The following is a 21524-nucleotide window of genomic DNA, read 5'->3' on the forward strand; positions in this document are numbered from 1 at the left end:
ATTCTTGCCTCCTTTGTAGAAGATGAGTTGACCAAAAGTTTGTGGGTTCACTTCTGGGCTCTCTATTCTGTTCCATTGGTCTATATGTCTGTTTTGGTACCAATACCATGCTGTCTTGATGACTGTAGCTCTATAGTATTGTCTGAAGTCTGGGAGAGTTATTCCTCCAGCCTCTTTCTTTCTCTTCAGTAATGCTTTATCAATTCTAGGTCTTTGATGGTTCCATATAAATTTTATTATGATTTGTTCTAGTTCTGTGAAATATGTCCTGGGTAATTGGATAGGGATTGCATGAAATCTGTAGATTGCCTTGGGCAGTGTGACCATTTTAACAATATTGATTCTTCCAATCCAAGAGCATGGAATATCTTTCCATTTTTTAAAGTCTTCTTTAATTTCCTTCATCAAGGGTTTATAGTTTTCTGCGTATAATTCTTTCACCTCCTTGGTTAGATTTATTCCCAGATATTTTATTACTTTGGGTGCTATTTTAAAGGGGATTGTTTCTTTACTTTCTTTTTCTGTTGATTTATCGTTAGTGTAAAGAAATGCAACTGATTTTTGAACATTAATTTTGTAACCTGCTACCTTGCTGAATCCTTCAATCAGCTCTAGTAGCTTTTGTGTGGACCTTTTAGGGTTTTCTATATATAGTAACATGTCATTGGCATATAGTGACACTTTTACCTCTTCTTTTCCAATTTGGATCCCTTTTATTTCTCTCTCTTGCCTGATTGCTGTGGCTAGGACTTCCAGGACTATGTTGAATAGGAGTGGTGATAATGGGCATCCTTGTCTTGTTCCAGATTTTATTGGGAAGCTTTTGAGTTTTTCACCGTTGAGAACTATGCTGGCTGTAGGTTTGTCATATATAGCTTTTATTATGTTGAGATATGTTCCCTCTATACCCACTTTGGTGAGAGTTTTTATCATAAATGGATGTTGAATTTTATCAAATGCTTTTTCTGCATGTATTGAGATGATCATGTGGTTTTTGTCCTTTCTCTTGTTGATGTGATGTATTACATTGATTGATTTGTGTATGTTGAACCAGCCTTGTGTCCCTGGGATGAACCCCACTTGGTCATGGTCATGATGTATAATCTTTTTTATGTGTTGTTGGATTCTATTTGCTAATATTTTGGTGAGGATTTTGGCATCTATGTTTATCAGTGATACTGGCCTATAATTCTCTTTTTTTGTAGTGTCTTTGCCTGCTTTGGTATCAGGATGATGGTGGCTTCATAGAATGACTTTGGGAGTATTCCCTCCTTTTTCAATCATCTGGAAGAGTTTGAGAAGGACTGGTATGAGTTCTTCTTCGTATGTTTGGTAGAATTCTCCAGTGAAGCCGTCCAGTCTTGGACTTTTATTTGTAGGGAGGTTTTTAATTGCTTTCTATTTCCTGTCTAGTGATCGGATTGTTCAAGTGGTCACTTTCTTCTTGATTCAGTCTTGGTGGGCAGTATGTTTCCAGAAACTTGTTCATCTTCTCTAGGTTATCCAGTTTGGTTCCATATAGTTTTTCATAATATTCTCGTATGATATTCTGTATTTCTATTTTGTTTGTTGTAATTTCTCCATTTTCCTTTCTTATTTTGCTAATTTGTGCTCTCTCTTTTTTCTTCTTTGTGAGTTTGGCCAGAGGTTTGTCGATTTTATTTACTTTTTCAAAAAACCAGCTTTTGGTTTGGTTGATTTTTTTCTATGGTCTTATTAATCTCTATTGTATTTATTTCCCCCCTGATCTTTATTATTTCCTCCTTCTGCTGTTTTTTGGGGCTTTTTGTTCTTCTTTTTCTAATTCATTCAGGTGGTGGGTTAAATTGTTTATTTGTAATTGTTCTTCTTTTTTGAGGAAGGTCTGCATTGCTATAAACTTCCCTCTTAGCACTGCCTTTGCTGTGTCCCATAGATTTTGAGTGGTTGTGCTTTCATTATCATTTGTCTCAAGGTATTTTTTAATTTCACCTTTGATTTCCTCATTGACTCATTGTTTTTTCAGTAACATATTGTTTAATCTCCATGCTTTCCTTTTTTTCTTCCTGTTTCTCTGTTGTTGATTTCCAGTTTCATGGTATTGTGGTCAGTAAAGATGCTTGAGATAATTTCTATCTTAAAATTGTTGAGGTTTCTTTTGTGCCCAAGTACATGATCAATCCTGAAAAATGTTCCAAGAATGTATATCCTATTTTTGGGGGGTGTAATGCTCTGAAAATGTCCACCAAATCTAGTTTTTCTATTGTAGTATTTAATTTCTCTGTTGCCTTATTTATTTTCTGTCTAGAAGATCTGTCTAGTGATGTTAATGCAGTGTTAAAATCTCCAACTGTGATTGTATTCCCATCAATATCCCCCTTTATCTTTGTTAGTAATTGTTATATGTACTTAGGTGCTCCTATATTGGGTGTATATATATTAACGAGTGTAATATCCTCATCTTGTATCACTCCTCCAATCATTATAAAATGTCCTTCTTTATCTTTCTTTATGGCCTTTGTTTTAAAGTCTATTTTGTCTGAAGTCAGTACTGCAACACCTGCTTTTTTTGGCTTTTCCATTTGCATGGAATATCCTTTTCCATCCTTTTACTCTCAATCTATATGTGTCCTTCTCCTTAAAGTGGGTCTCTTGTATGCAGCATACTGAAGGTTCTTGCTTTATTATCCAGTCTGCCACTCTATTCTTTTGACTGGAGCATTTAGTCCATTAACATTTACAGTAATTAATGATAGATATGTGTTTATTGCCATTTTGAACTTATCTTTACAGTTGAATTGTTATATCCTCTTTGTTCCTTTCTTCTTCCTTTAGTGGTTTGGTAATTTTCCTTTGTATTATCATGGATTTTATTTAATTTTTGTGACTCCCTTGTAAGTTTTTGGCTTGTGGTTACCCTTTTTCGTAAATCTATTGTCCCATTACTATAACTATTTTTATTAAACTGATAGTAACATGATCTCAAACCCATCCTACCGTTAAAAAAACTTAAAAAAGAAAGAAAAAATATATTCTACATTTCCCTGCCTCCCTCTCCCACTCTCAGTGATTTGTATGTCTTCTTTTACAATTTTTTGTTTATTTTATTTGTAATTCATGAGTTATCACCTTTCCAGTTGTGAGTTTCTTATTTCTGTAGCATCCTGCTGCTTTTCTTTTAGAATAGACCTTTCAACATTTCTTTTAGCATGGGTTTAGTGTTGCTAAAGTCCTGCAGCTTTTTCTTGTCTGTGAAATTCTTTATTTCTCCTTCTATCCTAAAGGACAGCCTTGCTGGATAAAGAGTCTTAGGCTGCATCTTTTTTTTCATTCAGGACTTTGAATATATCTTGCGACTCCCTTCTGGCCTGTAGTGTTTGTGTAGAGAAATCAGCTGAGAGTCTTATGGGGGTTCCCTTGTGACTTACTCTTTGCTTTTCTCTTGCTGCCTTTAGAATCATTTCTTTATCCTTGACTCTGGCCATCTTGATTATGATATGTCTTGGTGTGGGTCTATTTGGGTTCTTCCTGTTTGGGACCCTCTGAGCTTCCTGTACTTGGATATCTGATTCCTTCTTTAAGTTTGGGAAGTTTTCAGTCACGATTTCTTCAAAAACCTTTTCAATCCCCTTTGATCCTTCTTCTCCTTCTGGGACCCCTATTATGCAAAGATTGGGATGCTTTATATTATCCTATAGGTCCCTTATGCTATTTTCATTATTTTTTATTTGTTTCTCTTGTAGCTCTTCTGAATGGGTGCATTCTGTTGTCCTGTCTTCTAGGTCACTAATTCGTTCCTCTGCATTATCTAGTCGGCTTTACATAGCTATTAGATCATTCCTCATCTCTGTCAATGAGTTTACTCATTCTACTTGGCTGTTCTTTATAGCTTCAATTTCACTTTTTGACATATTTTATATCTCTAAACATTATCTCTTTTAATTCCTTCAGCACTTTGATCACTCCTTTTTTGAAATCTTGATCTAGTAGGCTTTCGATATCTATTTCATTGATCTTTCTTTCAGGGGATTTCTCTTGTTCTTTTAATTGGCAAAGGTTTCTCTGCTTCTTCATCTTGCTCATACCTCTCTGACACTGTGGTTTATGGAGTATCAGTTATCTATTTTGGTCCTTAAGGAGTTTATCTATCTAATGCCTATTTAGGAATAAGACTTAGGAAAAAAATGAAAAAGTAAGAGAGAGAGAGAGAAAGAATTTTAAAAGAAGGAAGAAAAAAGATTTGAAAACAGTGTATAATGAATAATAGAAGAGCAAGTTGAAGCAGAATATCAATCGGGTTGAGACGTCCTTTTAAAACCTTTAAAAAAGGGGGAAAAGATGGAAAGGTGTATTTGAAACCTGTGTCTAATCAATAACAGGACATCAAAACCCAAGAGAAATAGAAATGAATTAAGAAGTAAAAATTAAGAGGGTAATAGAAAATAGAACAGGTAAAAACAGATTTAAAAAAAGGGGGGGGGGTGGTGGTGTCGGTGTTCTCCTGGAGTCTGTGTGCTTTTAATGTGAAGTTTTCCTGTCTTCGTCCTGTTTTGGAAGCTCCGCTTGCTGTTTCCAGACACCCTCCGTTGGCACCCTATTTTGTGCTGTTCTCAGTACCTGTCGGCAAGCGGATCGCGCCTCCTCCCAGCACTGGGTCAGGTGCAGCTCTCCTCTGCTGTGGGTGGGCAGGTCACTGCCCCACCCAATGCCGCAGTCAGATGTTGCAGACTGGCCAGGTAGGAGGGCGAGTCGCGTCCCCTCCCAGCACCACGGTTAGGGGCTGTGTTCCTGCCCGAAAGGCGGGTGGCCGCTCTCCCTCTCCCTGTGCCGGTAGCGCCGCTGCTCTGTGCGGCTGCGCTCTCCGTCTCCGGTCGGCGCTCCGCAGGTGGGCCCGGGGAACACCGAGGGACAGCCTTGTCCCTGCTCCGGGCCAAAGCTCAGCTCCTTGTTTCTTGGTGGAGCAAGTTCTCTGAGGGACCAGGATGGAAAGATCCTATCTGCCCCAGGCTGTAGACAAGTCTGAGTCTGGCCTTTGAGGCTGCTAAGGCCTTCAGTGCGGATACAGGTTTCGCCCCGGCCCCTGCCTGGATGCTAAGCGCTGGAGGATATGACGGCTGTGCCTGAGCCTAGCCTCTCTTCCCCCGAAAACTTTCCGTGGGTTTTCAGAGATGGGGGTATGCACCCTTCCCCCCAGGGCGCATCAACTGTGCTGTTTTATGGAAGGCCCAGATTGTTCTGCCCTGTACACCCACAGCAATGGCGCGCAGCCCCTTGTAGTCCCCTGGGGCTGCCTCAGTGCAGCTGCCCCCATCCTCTGCCTGGCTTGGGCAGCCTGGCCCTGCCTACAGCTGCTGGCCCGCGTCTTAGGCTGGGTGTCCGGGGTACCTTCTGTGCCCGTTTAGCTTAGTTCTGTCAGTTAAGGGGTGCTCTGTACAGATCCGAGCCTCGGAGCCTCCCCCTCTGTCCCGCTGGCCTCTTGGAGAGGGGAGACCCAGCAAAGGAGCGCCAGTCCTCCTTTGCTGCTCCCTCCCCATGGGACCTGTCCCGCTCTGCTTTGCCTTCTGTTCTTTCGTTTTTCCTCTTCTCCTACCAGATTTTTGGCGTCTTTATCTTTTGAAGAGGGCAATGTTCTGTCGGAGTTCCGCAGGTGCTCTGGCTGAGTGGGTCTGTGGATGTGGGTCTTGGTGCATTTGTGGGAGAGGGTGAGCTATGAGTGTCTTTCTACTCTGCCATCTTCTCTCTTTCCTCTCTCATAATACTATGATTCCTAATTTTCCCTTTGTCTTGATCATGGCAGATCATAAAGATTACCTACCTTTATTATCTATCTCTTAGTGTCTAATCCTCCCTTTGTCCCAATCTCTGTAGATGATAAACTCCTGGAAGGCAGGACAGTGCCTGCCTCCTCTCTGCACCTCTTACATCACCCACAGAGCACTTTGTGCATGCTGGGTGCCCATGCTCTGAGACACGAGTTCTCTGACACAGCCCTGCTCTCATGCTGCCTGAGAGTGGGAGCAGCACAGCTGCCTGGATTTATTGCTTGTCCCTGGAGAGGCAATTATAACACTTTATCTTACCCTCTTTGGCTTTCAGCCAGTGGCTCTGTACCTCGTCTCTAATTTTCTTTTTGTTTAAAGGGATGTTCTGTCTACTCAGAGCAAAATGATGGTGGTAATGAGAGTTGCTGCTATGTAGTAAATGCCTACTGTGTGCTAGACACTCTGCTTTATGTATCTCACTTATTAATCTTTATGAAATATAAGTTAGATGTTAATATCCCACTTTATGGATGAGAAAATTGAAGGTCAGAGAGGTTTAAAAAGTTGCACCATGAGCATTAAGGTTGTAGATTAGAGTTGGAGTCAAGACCTGAACCCAGATCTATTGGCCTAAGTCCTTTCTAGTAAGTCCCACCCAGAAAGGATGAGGTGGGATGGATGTGAGGCTCTGGCTTGGTGTTCCTGGGGTCTAACACCCTAAGACTTTTCAGTGGTGGAAGTGCTTACTTCTACGATGACTTAGTTACAGTAAGCCCCAGTTCCTCTTGATCCTATTGCATTGTCTAGGAGAGGACAGGGACATAGAGTGAAGCCCCTACTTGGATCTGAGTTCCCTTGGTGAGCAGCCCATAATTTACAGGGATCCAGTGATCTTTGACTCTACACATGCTTCCTCCAGAATTCACCAGACCTCCCAGACCTATCACTGCAACAGTGGGTAAGATGTACTTTTCATGTTAAATTATAGGAAAGCTGATGTTTGTTACACTCTCCAGGTCATCTGCTTGCTGGGGGGAAGACAGCTGGATGGGTACAGCATATGTCAAGATTAAGACAATATCAAATGTCTTACTTTAGGCATCAAAACTGGGTATGTTGGGACAAATCAAGGCCAATTTTAAAAGAAACTCTAGAAAATAGCATCCCAGCATAGTGCTTGAAATAAAGTAGTTTTTAAATAGACATTAACTAGATAAATGAGTCAATGAATTCAAAATATGGAAATGTATGAACAATATTTCCAGTTTTGTTTTTTCATGGTAAGCAAGGGGGAATAATGGGGGAAATGGTATCTTCCAATTACTAGTGGTGTGACTTTGAGTAACTTATTCTCTCTAAGGCTCAGTTTAATCATGTGTAAAATGGTTATGCTAATCTTGGCTGTCAAGAATGGTGAAAAGTCTGAAATTTTACCCTCCTTCCAGCTAACATGTTAGCCTGCCACAGTTTCCAAGATGCTGGCAGAGACATGGACTTTGGGTCAGATATGCTGACTTTATCACCCATGGCACAGGAAAACATGCACATCACTGTATTTGTGTGTTTCCCTTGCAAACGGCTCAGATGGATGCCTGCACACTCAGTGAGCTGCGTTACAGGAGAGGAACCTTAGGCTTAGGGATCCTGAATTTACAGTGGGCAGGAAGCCTGCCTGCCTTTTCCTCTGGAGGGTGATACTGCCTCTACCTTTCCAGGCTGCTTGCTATATGAATGTCCTTGGGAAGATATTCTGGAACAAAGAGATCTCTTGTTTTGCTTGTAAGACATGCAGAAATGCCTGAGAGCCAAGAAGAATCATCCCCTAACAGCACGTCTTATGTTTTTCTTTTTCTAATGAGGGTTAAATAAACTAACAGATTGTATCAATCAGGATAGTCCAGGTTATGCTGTGATAACAAATGACTTCCCACATTTCAGCACCTTGAGCCTCCAGAGATGTATTTCTTGCTAAGGCCACGCCCTCAGCGGGAATCAGCTGGGAACTCGATTCTAGGTCAGCCTCACGCTGGGTCCCAGGCTGGAGGAGGCTTCATGATGTGGCACGTTGTGCTGGCAGGGGGAAAGTGAGCATGCAGAATAGCAGGCTGGCTCTTAAGACTTCATCCCAGAAGTGCCTTGCATCGCTTCTGCTCACACGTCATTGGCCAAAGCAAGTCATGTGGCTAAACCCAATTTTGAGTGGGATGGGACACGTGCCCCGAAGAATCTGAAATATTTATTTGATGTGTCCCACGAAATGCTGAGACACAAATGCTAAGTCCTTGCACCAGGCCTGGTATGTTAAAAATTGTAGCGTCCATCTTCTTTTCCACTCTTGGAGCCATGAGATTGGGCAGAGTCAGAAATGTGGGTCTTCAGTTCAGAGGAATCTCATAGTGGTCCTGCATTCAGATTGTTCTCTGGCTATCTGTGGCTGTGGTCAAGAAAATTTGCAGAATTCCCTGCATAATCTTATCTGCCCAAGCTTGCAAATCAAGTTAATCAATAATGATCATGAACATTCATTCAAGTCCACAAGTTTGTTGGTCAACATTAAAAAAGGAGGAACACAGAATTTCTCCCAATCCCCAATTACTGCACAGAGATAATAACTAGATTGGGAAAAAAAAGAGAAAAATGCTGATTTAAAAAAAAAATTGTGATACAAAGCAATCACAGATTCAACAGCTGAAATACTTCCTGACTTGAATTAGTCCCCCCATCTGATTAGAAATCATGAAATGTCACAGAATGAAATACATGTTACGGATCATCACAGCCTCCATTCTTTAAAGTTAAAATATGCCTCTAATTAATTCATTTCTTCAGTAAATATGCATTGAGACCCTCCAATCTGTTAGGTTCTGTGTTAAGGATCTGAGTCCAGAATGAGAAACAAAATAGACACAGTTCCTGACAATGGAGCTTAGAGGCTAGAGGGAAAGAAAGATCATAATAAAAACTAGCCCTTAATCATGGCTTGCTTACTAAGGGCCTGGGTGCAGGGCTGTGCAATACATTAGCATTTCAGAAAAGACTCAAAAGCCTTGTGGTGGTTTATTACGATAACCCTGCGGAGTTAGTGGGAACCACAGCCATGACCTGGTGTAGTCAAGACTCAGAAAAGTTATGTTGTGGGTACCAGAGTTGCTAGGACAGAACCCAGGTCTCAGCAGCCCAGATAACAGATGCTTTAATATCTAGACATTTTCACCAAGCTGCATCACAAGAATCAGGCTTGTCCAGAGGCTGGATCCTCTGTCTCTAGGCTGTGTCTTCTCCTAATTAATATTCTCCATCGATGATGAATGAATTACTCAGAGAACTTATTGCACATCTGTTAGGTGCCAGGCACTGTGTGCCTGTAATTATCTTCCTACAATTATCTGCAAGGGTAGGAATGACTATCATCACTTCACAGATAAAGAAACTGAGGCGCAGAAGAGACGAGACTTGTCTGTTATTCTACAGCTCCAAATTGGTAGAGGGAGCCTGGATTGAACCGATCACGTCTGAACCAAAACTCTTCCCAGAGGCACGAAGCTGCCGCATCTGACCACCAGCAGCACTGGTCAGTGGATGGCTCCAGCCAGACATCCCTAAGTCCCCCTGCAGTAACACCAGGTTATGAAATCAAGGCTCTGTAGGAGAAACTGACTCATCTGGGGAACACCTGCCTCTCTACACTGCAGCAGTCCAATCTGCAGCTTCTACTCACCTATTGGGATGAATTCGACAAACACTGAATGAACAGCTTCAATGTGGCAGGACCCTCCCTGCTCCCAAGGACTCAAAATCAAGAGTGAGAGAGAAACTTCTAATCACAGCAACTATAAAGTAAGTAGACTTAACTCAGGGTTATTTGAAATAAAGCCCAACAGGAGGACAAGGAGAGAGAGACACACCACACACACACACACACACACAGTCCTACTGGGGAATCCTGGAAGGCTTTGTGGGGAAGTGTGATTTTTCAGGGCTTTGAAGGATGGGCAAGACTCAAGTGCTAGAGATGGGTCAGGGAGGGGTGTGGAGGGCAAGAGTGAGTTTGAAGGAGCCACTTCAGGCAGGCAGAAGCAAGTGCCATTGCTTCTAGAAACTGGTAAACTGGAGGAGAAGTTGTTTTGCCAGAACTCGCAAGGTCTGACCCATTTTTCCAGAGGCTCTTGGTGGGGGGGGGGGAGCAGCTTGGAGGAGGCAGGTGTGGTAGGGAGGGGCTGCCTCAGGGGTGAGCTGAGAAGAAAGGAGGGTGTGGACACTCTGAAAGTCTTAGCTGAAAGGGAGCCATCTGGTGCTTAGTATCAAGCAAACTTCTTTTTGTTTTCTCCAGGCTTTAGGCTGTGGTGTCTGGTGCGCTGTTCGCTGTCCGCTGGGGCTCTGTGAGGGTGGAGGGACCCGTGGTGGCCCCCTAGGCTGGCGAAGGGCTGCATCGCATGCCAGAACCCTGATGGGGCCCAGCCCCCGCACCTCTGCCCAGAGCGGTCCTCACGGTGGGCTGACGAGCTGACAGTTGTCTCTTTAGGACCCCCCTGGGTCTCCATCACCTCCGCGTGCTTGTTCCCTTCCGGGAGAGACACGGTAGTTTTTTAATCCTGGCCAGTTACATCTGGGAAAAAAAACAATCCAAATGTTAATCCATCTGGAGAGAGAACGAATCCATATCTTTTGCTGCCTGTATCTTTTGTTTTTCATCTCTGGATCTTTAAATCTCATTGCAAAGCCAGAACGAGCCCCCTGCAAGCCTGTCTCCTACCCTTCAGGCAGCCTTTTAAACATTTCTTTGTGCTTCGTCCCCTTCTGCTCCTCACTAACAGACCTCCTTTCATCTGGATGTGGCACAGATCTTGAAATAGCCAAACAAAGCCTCGTTACACCCCCATGAGGAAAGAGGCGATCATAACTCCTGCCCGAGAGGAGACAAGGCGTGCAAAACACAGCGACTTGGTCCAGGAGCTCCCCCGGCCACAACACCCTGCCCTCGCATCCTTCCGCAGGAGTGGACTCACATGCTCAAAATGGGACTTGGGATATTTCTTCTGAAATCGGCTCCTCCTCCTCTGTGCCCTGTTTGGGAAAATGGCACCAACCAATACCCCAAGCCTGGAAACTTCAACTCTCCCAGGCTTTAGGGACTTGGTAGATCTCCCAGCTTTCATTCATGCCTCTCCTACTTCTCCTCTCTTTCTCTCCGACACGTTAGGGCACCCTGCTTGCCTGGATTACAGTTTTCTCTCTGCAGTCGCTGTTCCTACTGTGTTTTTCCTCCTAATCCACCCTCCAGCCTACTGTCGGAGTAATCTTTCTAAAATATGCACTTGGTTAGGTCATGCCTCTGCTTAAAATCCGTCTCCTACAGGGTAAGATTTAAACTCCATAGCTTAGCATAAAAGCTTCATGCTCGAGCCAACCTCATTTTCCACCTGTGCCCCTCCATCCTCTTCATAACCGGCCATTTAGAACCACTTCCTGTTCCCTGGACGCAGGCATCAAGCTTTTGCGCATGCTCCGTGTGCAACTCTGCCCCTCCAATGGGGCAGGAGGGGGCGCGGAATTCTACTCAACCTCAAGGCCCTGCTCAGGAGTGGTTGGTGTCTGCTCTGAACCCCAAGTGGTATGGATCACTTGCTCCTTTGGGTCACATTGTATCACCATTGGTTTTCTGTTAGAGCACATAGCAAGATACCATGCTTGTCATTTATTTATGTAGTACCTCCTCTGTCCCCAACTCGTCTCTGCATTCCTTCTGGGCTAGTGCTGTATCTTGCTCATCTTGGACTTGCCTGCAACTGCTACAGGGCCTTGCAAATAGTCATTCAGTAAAGTTTGCTGAATGCCTAGGATCATCACTCAGCTCATGGCAAAGTCAAAACTGGGAACCTGAGGCCAAGGACAGTTAAAGAGATTTCCCCAGACTCCGGCTGTTCATTTAAATAGCAATGCAATGACTAACACCCAAGTCTTCTGGTTTCTAGGTCATTACAGCTCTCTAGCTCCTCAAACAAACAAATCCAGCAAGCTGCTTTAGAGGAGATTTTGTATTCCTCTACATGTTACAGATAACATTCATTCGTATAACCAACCAGTATTTTTGAGTGTTTAGCATAAGCCAGGCGTTCTGCTAGATACTGAGATTACAGAAGAACATGAGACAGGAAGATATCCTTTTCCACCAAAAACTTTCTCCTGGAAACAGACACAAAAACAGATAAAGAAGTAAACAAATAAGATCTGAGTTGAGCAGGCAGGGGCCAGAGCAGATAGAATCTTCAAAGCCATCGTAAGGAGACTGGATTTTATTCTAAGAGCAGTCACTGGCTTCTTCAGGCAGGGAATTTGATGGCTGTGGGGACAAGAGTTTGGAAGAGAGTGGATTCAGGAAGGTGAGTTGAGTTATTGCGTTGTTCCTGAAGAGCTAGGATGGAAGCTTGGACCAGCCTGATGGGACTGGAGGCAGGGAAAAGAGGCTGATTTGAGATTTAAGAGGAAGCTTGCCATTGCTTGCAGATGGATTGGTTGGGGTTAGAATCTTTGGTCTGGAGGAATGGCCATGAGCCATTGCTTTCATTTGCCTGCATCAAGCTGATGACTGCAGAGGCAGTAAATTAGGGTTCTGGAGTCATGGAGAGATTCCAGCATTTGGTCATTGCCAGCTGTTTCTGTGAACCACCCCACAATACTTTATTATGTGAACAATGTTATCAAGTGCCTTCTTCAGTGGTCAGACTTTTTCTTTTTTTTCTCTTAAAGCCAAGGACAATAGCATTAGGACCCTGCCCATGGACCAGTCTGGCCTAGCATGTGGCCTCTGACCATGCCTTTTGGGGTTTGACATGAGGACTAGCATGGTGTTTTGAAGATGTACAGTGCCTATTTTAAGTTGTGCCACCTTGGGAAAAGATTTTCAACTTCCTTAAGCCTCAACTGTCTCATCTGTGAAATGGGCATTAAGAACATATGCCTCAGAGAGTTAGCGTGAAAATTTAATGACATAAGTAAAATGCTTAGTAAACCCTCAGTGACTTTTGGTTCTTCTCCCCAGAACCAGTAAGTGGAGAAGGAGAAAGTTTAGGTAAAGGAGGGGGCAGTCTTTACATTCCCCTGATGTAACTGCACCCTAGCATCGTCGTATTTTCAGATAAGTGCTCACCTAGTTTTAGGGAAGAAAATTTCTCCACCTGGCTTATGGAAACTTGAGGAGGTATAGTATGGGGCACAAAGTAATTCTTTTAACCAGCTAGTGGCTTACACTTTCCTCTGTCCCCATAGAGGAATAATGACAGCATGGTTAAGATGTCCGTCTTCAGCCAATACTGCAGCATCTGGTGTTTTTGATTCTGGCCTTGGGATTAGGTAAAAAGAACAAGAGGAGATGCCTGTGAAGAGCCTTCTCTTACTGACTTTCAGGGAATGTGTGGTTTGGGGTTGGTGAATTGAGAAGATATCTCTGTAGGGGAGGTGTGAGCCCCTGCAATGGACATTATTCCTGCAGATCATTCACTCGGACACAAGGTGGTCTTCAGAGGAAACCAGAACTTGGAAGGTGGACCTTAAGCAGACAGGAAAAGGAATTTTCTGGCCTTCCCCCAGCTCTGCTCTTTTATGTAAGGATTTTGAGGAGTGGACAGCAGAGATAACAAGTTGGTTTAACTTTGCCTGATTGGTCATTGATACCAAAAGTGGAGTCTACTCTGTTCTCGGTGAGGAAGAGTTCTGTGGTTGATTGGTGATGTCTGCTACGAGCAGCCTGAAGAGGCCATGAACCACATAGGCTACGAACTGACTATTTTTAGTGGAGAGATTCATGAGATTCCCCCAGGATGAGGAGGGGCTAAATGTGACCTCCCCCACATGGAGGCAGCAGGACAGCAGGCAGAGAGGCCTTCCCGTTGGTGCCACATACTAATTGAATATTTATATTTTATGGATAAAGGACACTGGGTACCAGATGATCTGACTGCTTGTTATTTATTGGTTGGTTTATCTTTTTCCATCCCTTGACCATTAGTGTAATCTTGCAAAAACGGTGTGGCCAGGACTCTGCTTTGTCACAAGGGGCTGGTGGAGGGTCCGCTGGTAGCTACAGGCGATTCTTAATTCCCTGCAGCCAGCGCACCATTCTTCTTTTAGCCTCACCTTTTCAGGAGTTTGCTGAAGACTGTTGCCAAGATAGTTAATCAACCATTTCAATTATTAATTCCATTAGGTAAAGGAGGGAAAACTACAAGAGAGGGAAGGCAACCAAGAAGATTTAAACTGAGTGAGTATTTACCAAATATTTTTATGTATTTTATTTATTTTTCTTAAAAAACTTTATTGAGGTATAACATATATAAAAAGCTATATATACAATAAATACACACACTCGATGAACATAGGGATAAATACACACCTGTGAAACCATCACAACCATCAAGGCCATTAACATATCCATCACCTCCCAACGTTTGAAAGTAAGTACTACTGTCACCATCTAATCAATGATGAAACTGAGGTTCAGGAAGGTCCAGGAACAGGCCCCAAGTCTCAAGTTTAGCCAAAGGCAGAGCCACACTCCCATTCCCCAGTGTGCCAGTCCCCAGGGCGAATGCTCCTTGGCGCCACCGCGTGGCCCAAACAGAAGGTCGTGGGGTTTGTGGTCCTGATGGAGACTTCTGACGAGTGTGGGTCCCGCCTCGGCAGAACCTGGGCAGCTGGAGAGGGCTGGGATGCCCTTCTCTGAGTTGGGCGAAGGGAACACCTTCCTTGCCGACAGGGGGCGCTGCGGACCCGGTGCCCGCAGGAGAACTAGAATCTGAACAACTGTGTTGGAGGGACCCTCTCCTCCGCTCTCCGTTCCCGGCCTCAGTGCTAAAAATGCTTTAACCACAAGATTTGCTCTATGGATTTTTATTAATAAAAATTTCAAAGCACTGCATGGGGTGTTAGCTATGTGACTTTCACTGAGTTTAAATGGGAATTGTGTAGCTAAATCCCCAAGCCGGGCGTCCTTGTGCTTGTATTGGGGGCAGGGGATAATTTGACTTGATGTCACTATGAATATTTTTAGAGACCTTTTGAATCCTCTGTAATTACACTATCTGTGCTTTGGGCCTGGTGTTATTGTTCAGTTGACAAAATACTTCTTGCTAATTACAATAAACAAAGGATTTCATTTCTCTCAAAAAAAAAAAAAAGATTCTAAAGCTTCTCTTTGCTTGAAGCAGCCCAAAATACCTACCCGGAATTTTAAAAATAAATGGCTAAGACAGGCACACCCAAGACAATTTTTATCACAATTACATCTGTGTTGCTTGCAAACAAAGAAGTCTTTCTTCACACCTTTTGCCTGCATGTGGTGGTGGTGGGGGGGCTTGTGTGTGCAGAGTTTAAACTGCATCCTGCATTTTCTGCTGTTAAAGAGTGATGCTTACTCCAGCATTGTTGCTTTCTGGTTTCAGTGTTGTGTAGACGGGAGCCTGGGGATTTTTCTATGAGTTATCAAGAAAGGAATTGAGATTTTCAGCCTCCTATTTCACAGAGGAAAGGGGCACAGAGAGAAGACAGCTGCCCTGCCTGCCTGTATCGGTTTGAGGGCTAAGTTCTTTGGATGCAAGAGAAATGGCAGAGTTGTCAAACACTGGGCTCTGCCAGGTGGAATTTAAGCTCTGCAGACCTGTGGCAAGTTACCTTACGTCTCTGAGCCTCATAGGCAAAATGGAGACAATAACAGAACTTAGCATGGCGTGCATCCAGGGGGTGTTTCTACGTCGTTGGCTATTATTTTAAAGATGTGCTCAATAAATGGGCGATGAATGAATGAAGAATATTTGTTCTGATCACACAGTGCTTCAGGCAGCGTTTTCAATTTTAAGTGACACCAGGAAGAAAGCTTAATGAAGTGCCAGTCTCCCTCAGGAACCTTAGACCTTCTGATTGTCTCCAACAAGGATGGTGGCTAATCTTCCTGTTTCACGGTGGCCATCTGCACTTTGCAGCAACAGCAGCTGGGAGCTCTGTCTGGGGCGGGGGTGGAATTAGGACTCGGCTGCCAGAGCAGGGCCCCATAGGGGCCTGGAAGCTTCTAGAGCTATGTACAGCTAAAGCTGATTGAACTCTTCTCACCAGGCATTGTTCTGAGCACTTTATGCTTAGAGCAACAATCGTACCGACAGGCACTACTATTACTCCTGATTTACAGATGAGAAACCTGGGACAGACAGGCTCAGTTAGGAGGTCTTTTGAAGTTCCCCAGCTTATAAGTGACACAACTGGGAACTGAGCCCAGAACTGGGGTCTGGCTCCAGCTTTGCCCTTGACCGCTGTGCTCTGGGGCCTTCCTGGGGACTGGACATCTGAGGGTGCCCTGAATATGATTTATGTGAGGAGTTGGGATCAAACTGAGAACAGGATATTGGTTCTCTGATCTGCAGAAGCCCTGCTAAGAAATGTACCCAGAGTAGGAAAAAATCCAGCTGGGTGCCTGGAGCTGGTCTCATTTAAATCTTATACATGTGTGGCACATGTAAACACACACACACCTGTTTGTGGGTCTCCTTAAGCATCTCATGGGGCAGGCAGGTGAGAAGGAGTGTGAGGACCACAGGAGGACATAGCATTGCTGAATTAAGGAATCTGGAAGACAACGGAAGAAATAGATTTCCAAATACATGGTGCTTGCTGGAGGGCTTTCGCAGATTTATCTTATTTCCATTTAGCCTTAAACATTTTTCCAGACTTGCCCATCTGGGTGGAAGATAAAGCCACAGTCCTTCCTAATGTGTCTTCCTCCCCTAGGAATGCTCTCCCTGCTTTAGGCGAGGACAGCTGACAGTCACAGAGACCGTTCTGGCAGACAGACTCCAGCTTGTGCCCTGGTCTACACCCTCCTGCCTTTCCTCTCTTGGGAGTACTGGGCTGTGTAAATCAGCCGTGAGGAAAGTTTAGCAATTAAGGAACCTGACACCTAGGTGATTGCTCCATCCCCAGGGCTTTCCAAACCTTTCTGAGCCGTGAATCTCTGCGTTCAAACAAAATCTTACCCAGACACTCACTGTGTAAGGCAGCTGAAAGGGGAGATTGCTCTGGTTGCAGCTGGGGGTCCTGGAGCCCCGCCCCCTCCCCCATGAAGAAACCCTGGGGAAGAGACAAGCAGTTTGAAAGCCCCAGTGAGTATCTCTCCACCTCCCTTTATAATATGAAGACCAACTTGTCCCTTTGCTGTCCTCCATCTTTTCATCTTCTGGGTGCCTGTGATCCGCTGATTACAAAGAGACACAGTGGGAATGCAAGGATCAAAAGGTGGTTTTCAGGGGCTAGACTCAACACTCATTCTGCTCCCGTCTTCCCTAAAAAATGAGGGGTGGTGGTAAAAAGTTATCAAAAGGTAGAAGAGTTTAGAGGTTGGGGACATGGATGGTGGAGTCAGATTGCCTGGGTTCAAAGCCCACCTTTTCTATGTACTAGCTGTGTGACCCTGGGCAAGTTTCTTAGTGTCTCTGTGCCTTACTTTTCTCACTGTAAATGGGGATTAAATAATAGCAAACTATCTCACTGGGTGGTTGTGAGACTTACCTGAATTTGTTACCCCAAAAAGGAAAAGACCCCAGTTCTTATCTTACCCGAAAGATAAGACTTCAGATGGGAGGCAGAGTGTTGGGTCTCTGTCAAAAGATTTTGAAGGATTAGCGAAGGGAAAGTACACCTCCAGGAACAGGAGGCAGGCTGAACCAAGGGAGGAAAGGCGGCCGTCTTTGTCCCTCCTCTTACACCCTCGCTTAGAGGTGGTCTCTTGATTGATTGACAGCTCTTGCCCCTGAAATGCTTAGTCATGTTTGTCCCCTTTGCGCATGTCCTTACCCATGATGCACGCAGAAAACCCCAGAAACCGCAATGCTGATTATATTACAATAAGCCTTGGGTCATATCCGGTTAGGTCCTTCTTGCTACCTCACAGTCTGTCAGGTTCTAACCCATTTCTCGCTGGAGCTCATTTAGAGTAAGTAAAGCCCCTTTATGCTGGAGGCGGGCACGTTGCCATCTTCCGGACCATCCGCCGTCTCCTCCACCTTATCTGCCCGGTGTCCCCAGCTTATCTAACTACCTACCAGATTGGATAAAGATGGTGCACTAGAGAAGTGGTAGGTGTTCTATAGCTCTGTTGCTGCAGATGTTGATAGAGTGATACGGTTGACATAGAAAAAGAGTTGACGTGTTTAGTTGATGCTTACTAAGTGTTAGCCATGAGTATTTAAATAATCTTTTCTTTCTTCCCACGAGTGATTTCCAGTGTATCCTAAGGTATAAATGACAGACTTTCTGACAAGTAGGCTTTTTGTTATTGTTGTTGTTGTTGTTGAGGGGAGGAGGAGCAGAGTGGTAGCGGAAAGAAGAGAAGGGATGTCATGGAGGGCAGGAAAACATCCCGAAAGGGAATCCCAGGCTGTGGAAGGCATGGCCACCCCCACCACCCCCTCCACCGCCCGCAGCTATCCCAGACCACTGGCTACAGGGTCTTGAGCAGCTGAAAAAATGGGGCTGTACGTTGTGCATACTGAAGGGAACGGAAAGACTCGTTGGGATTTTATGTAACAGTTTTGTTTTATGAACCAGCTCTACTTCACCCAACCATTTTACAGTAAGTCGTTTCCTTTCTTTTTTCTTTTGGAGTTGGACTCCTCTTTACTATGGGAGATGCTGAAATATTTCCAGGGATTTCAGGCCCTGTAGCCCTGCTCTGGGGGCTGGGCCAGGAGAGCATCACTTGTTCTGGCTGGAAGACTTCCTGAGGGGTTGAAGAAGGCTGCAGGGCAGGAATGCCAGGTTACCCTGGAAATTACTAGCCTGCTAAATATAGCAGGTGATTATGCAATTTTTCCGTTGATTTTCTTTTTTTTTTTCCTAATCACAGTTTACTGGAGACCTTAACCATTAGAATTCTTAACAGCAGGAGGGCTGGAAAACCTGTTCTGGTATCTTCTTACAATGAACAACTCTGAAGAATAATTAAGGCATTGTATTGTTACCTTGATTTCACAGAACCAAGCCTAGAGGGAAACACTCTGTGCCCAAAGCTGGGGGAAGACAGGGGTCAGGAAATAAACAGACTTCAGCTAAGCTGAGGCAAGGATGTAGGTACCCTGGGAACGTGGAGTCCATGCTGGGCAGCACAGATGTAAGGGGGCTGGGTTGGAGGATGCCTATTAATTCTCCGATTTTTTAAAAGCTGAGGACAATGTGAGTTAAGTCCAATGTAAATGTAACAGGATCTGGTGTTAGAACCCAAGGAAATGTTGGACATATCTAATCATAGGTCATATAAAATCATACACAGGGAAATTATAAGACATAAATACAAGACACCATCAGAATCATTATGATTGGGGGAGTGCTAAGAAATCTGCAAAGAAGGTGTCATGGTCCAGACACATATTTCTGTCCTATTTTTCACAATTCTGACTTTGGTAGTACTTTGATTTCAGAGTCTGGTGGTCAGATATTTTAGTTTGCTGAGGCCATGAGCAAGACAGGGCAGTGGTACCTAGACATGGTTCTGTTGGCTCTGACCATGGTGGTTATCTTGGCCCTAGGCTTGTGGAAAGAGAGGTTCAAGAACATCCGGAGTCCAGTGATGAACCCCAAGGAACAAATAATAGGACAGATGCTCATCTCTAGAGAAAGCAGAAGAGATAAAGGAAGAGAATACCAGTTACCCGCAAAATTCTTGGGTCACTGGGGAAGAGCAGGAGAGCTTGGAAGGAGCTCAAAGATGCTGAGGCCCCCTCTGAAAACTCCTAGTTTGTCATTTTTATTCATTTATGTTTTTAACACTAAAATTTATTTACTGAAATCTTTAGGTATATATACCTTTTCTCCCCTGGTTATACAAGTAATGCATGTTAAAGAAAATTTGGAAAATCTAAAAGATTCATTTAAAATTTATATAAAATGCTACTTCACAAGACTAATAAATTTTTTTAATTATGTAAGTTTTGGGTGTGTAGCATTACAATTTGATACGGTATACACTGCAAAGTGGTCACCACCACAAATCTAATTACCATCCACCCTCAGTCAGTCGACTTCCTTCACCCATTTTACACATGCCTCCAACCGCTTTCCCTCAGACCTAATAGTCTGCTTTCAGTATCTATGAGTTGGTTTTTATTTTATTTTGTTTGTTTGCCTGTTTTTCTTTATTTAGATTCCACATAAAAGAGAAGTCACACAGTGTTTATCTTTATCTGACTTATTTCACTTAGCATAATACCTTCAAGGTCCATCCCTGTTGTCACAAATGGCAATTCATTCTTTTTTATGGCTGAGTAGTATTCTATTCTTTATCATCTTCTTTATCCATTCATCTGTTGATGACACTTAGGTTGTTTCCATATCTTGGCTATTGTAAATAATGCTGCAGTGAATATAGGGGTGCATATATCTTTTTGAATTCGTGTTTTCTTGTTCTTCAGATAAATACCCAGATTGGAATAGCTGGGTCATACGGTCGTTCTATTCTTAATTTTATGAGGACTCTCAAATCAGAATACTGTCTGCCATAGTGGCTGCACCAATTAACATTCCCATCAACAGTGCACAAGTATTCCCTTTTCTCCATATCCTCTCCAACATTTGTTATTTCTTGTTTTTTCCATGATATCCATTCTAATAGATGTGAGGTGTTATCTCATTGTGGTTTTGACTTGCATTTCCCTAAGAGTTAGTGATATTAAACCTTGTTTCATGTACCTGTTGGTCACATGTATGTCTCCTTTGGAAAAATGTCTATATTCAGAGCTTCTGCTCATTTTTAAATTGGGTTATTTGTTTTTTATTGTTGTTGAGTTGTATGAGTTCTTTACATATTTTGGATACGAACCCCTTATCAGATATATGATTTGCAAGTATCTTCTTCCATTCAGTAGGTGAACTTTTTGTTATGATGATGGTTTTCTTCACTGTGCAGAAGCTTTTTAGTTTGATAAGGTCCCATTTGTTTACTTCTGCTTTTGTTTCCCCTGCTTTTGGAGTCAGATTCACAAAAACATCACTAAGATCCATGTCAGTGATGTTACTGCCTATGTTTTCACCTAGAAATTTTATGGTTTCAGGTCTTACATTTAAGTGTTTAATCCATTTTAAGTTGATTTTTTGCCTAGGGTGTAAAATAGTGGTCATTTAAATTTTTTAATTTAACAAATATTTGTTGAGATTCTAGGCACTATTTTGAGTGTTGAAGGACGGAGAGCAGGGAAACAAAAATAGATATATTCCCTGACCTTAGTTTAAGTGTAATGAGCAATTTAGAGATGTGAACACAAATAAAGCACCAATGGGAGAAGTGGGCTTATTTTGAAATTACTCAGTCTTATGTTTCCAGATTGGAGCACTGGGATGTGTCTCCCATCTAAATCCCGCTGTGGCCACATATCACACGTTGGCGTATTTACCTGTGTCTCAGGGCAGAGGACAGGTTGAGAGAAAAAGCCTCACCTCCTTTTTCCCAAGTGGCAAATTCCATCTGGGTCTGGGGGACTTTAATCTTTATAATAATGTGCTGTGTTTTTGGCAATAGTGCTTGGAAAAATGAACTTGTCAGCATCTTTATTCTTATCCCTCTGGGGGAAGAGACGTGCAGAAGGGCAGTGAGCAGCCTGGCTGCCCGTTTAGCCCCTCTCAGCATTTGTTCCTGAGCAAAGGCAGCCGGCTCAGGTAATTAGAGTCAGAATCCTGACGGAGGTACTTTGTTCAAAGTTCAGTCACAGTCTGGGATGGAGAACTCTGCAGGCCCACTTCCCTTGTTAATGG

At 43.5% G+C, this 21524-nt stretch overlaps 1 long non-coding RNA gene across 1 annotated transcript; it reads right to left on the reverse strand.

Moving 5' to 3' along the window:
- Nucleotides 1–7958: 7958 nt before the first annotated feature.
- On the reverse strand, nt 7959–11208 carry LOC140701144 (uncharacterized). Its single transcript, XR_012080046.1, has 3 exons — nt 11150–11208; nt 10209–10347; nt 7959–8175 (listed from the first exon to the last, which is right to left on the reverse strand). It is a non-coding gene; the product is annotated as an uncharacterized lncRNA (long non-coding RNA).
- Nucleotides 11209–21524: the final 10316 nt, after the last annotated feature.

The sequence above is a fragment of the Vicugna pacos genome, chromosome 14, assembly GCF_048564905.1.
Source record: "Vicugna pacos chromosome 14, VicPac4, whole genome shotgun sequence".
Taxonomy (NCBI): Eukaryota; Metazoa; Chordata; class Mammalia; order Artiodactyla; family Camelidae; genus Vicugna; species Vicugna pacos.